Source organism: Coregonus clupeaformis, unplaced genomic scaffold (assembly GCF_020615455.1).
Source record: "Coregonus clupeaformis isolate EN_2021a unplaced genomic scaffold, ASM2061545v1 scaf1728, whole genome shotgun sequence".
Lineage (NCBI taxonomy): Eukaryota > Metazoa > Chordata > Actinopteri > Salmoniformes > Salmonidae > Coregonus > Coregonus clupeaformis.
In genome coordinates this window covers 110,001-111,282 of record NW_025535182.1, presented here as the reverse complement: position 1 = coordinate 111,282, position 1,282 = coordinate 110,001, and the positions used below count along the sequence as shown (strand labels likewise).

Below are 1,282 nucleotides of genomic sequence, written 5' to 3'. Positions count from 1 at the left end.
TGTACAGTGGAGAGAGAGAACTGGGGGGGGGAGACTAAAAGAGAGAGAGATACTGAAAGACCGACAGATGTTGGAATGTAAAGCACACACCCATATGTAGCATATTAGTGATGGATTGAGTTGTAGCTGAAGTGGATTTTATTTTTCTCAGATTGCAGGATTTCGTTTCCATCACCTGTGCTTCTATACTATATAATCTATAGATAGCCAGTTGTGTCCGAGCCAGAGAAAGGAAGGGAGGGGGCAGTGTGAGCTGTTCTCTCTGCTCCTATTGGTTAGGAGGCGTCATGTACTACAGTGCGGAGCTGGCTGCTGCTGATGTGTGTCTGTAGGAATCTCTCGCTGCCGTTGGATTCACTGAGGAGCAGCAGAGCAGGAGGTGGGACTGGGATTGGACTGGTGAGAGGTGGTTGTCAGGTGTCCTCTGTTTATCTGTGATGACCAGGATGTAGTATTGCTGTAAGTACTGTATTCTGACTAGCTCTGTTTAGCTTAGCCGCTATTTAGCCTAGCCTAGCTTCTCTGCAGCTACATAGATCAGTGTTGCTGCTTTTAGCCAAGCCGAACAGTCAGTGCTGCTTGCTAAATCAATAATACTGCTTTTATGGGAAAAGGATCTGATTTTAGACAGACTAAATGATCTAGGCTGAGCCATTGAGAATAATTACAAAGCTCTGTAATTACGTTTGACTGGCTGGACTGACTGGACTGACTGACTGGACTGACTGGACTGACTGGCTTGCTGACTGGCTGGCTGGACTGGCTGACTGGCTTCTGACTGGCTGGACTAGCTGGACTGGCTGACTGGCTGGCTGACTGCGACTGGCTGACTGGCTGGCTGGCTGGACTGGCTGACTGGCTGACTGGACTGACTGGACTGGACTGGCTGACTGGCTTGCTGACTGGCTGGCTGGACTGGCTGACTGGCTGACTGGCTGGACTGGCTGGACTGGACTGGCTGACTGGCTTGCTGACTGGCTGACTGGCTGGACTGGCTGGACTGACTGGACTGACTGGACTGGACTGGCTGACTGGCTTGCTGACTGGCTGGACTGGCTGGACTGGCTGGACTGGCTGACTGGCTGACTGGACTGACTGGACTGGACTGGCTGACTGGCTTGCTGACTGGCTGGACTGGCTGGACTGGCTGGACTGACTGGACTGACTGGACTGGACTGGCTGACTGGCTTGCTGACTGGCTGACTGGCTGGACTGGCTGGACTGGCTGACTGGCTGACTGGCTGGCTGACTGGACTGACTGGCTGACTGGCTGGCTGGCTGG

The 1,282-nt window shown here is 53.1% G+C and overlaps 1 protein-coding gene across 6 annotated transcripts in view; it reads left to right on the top strand.

Annotated features, from left to right (window-relative positions):
• Positions 1 to 337: 337 nt before the first annotated feature.
• Positions 338 to 1,282, top strand: part of LOC121568189 (tight junction protein ZO-1-like) — a gene marked incomplete at its 3' end in the record, with an annotated part of 108,126 nt that continues 107,181 nt past the window's right edge. For all 6 annotated transcript variants that reach the window (XM_045218694.1, XM_045218692.1, XM_045218693.1 and 3 more), the window contains 1 exon segment: positions 338 to 459.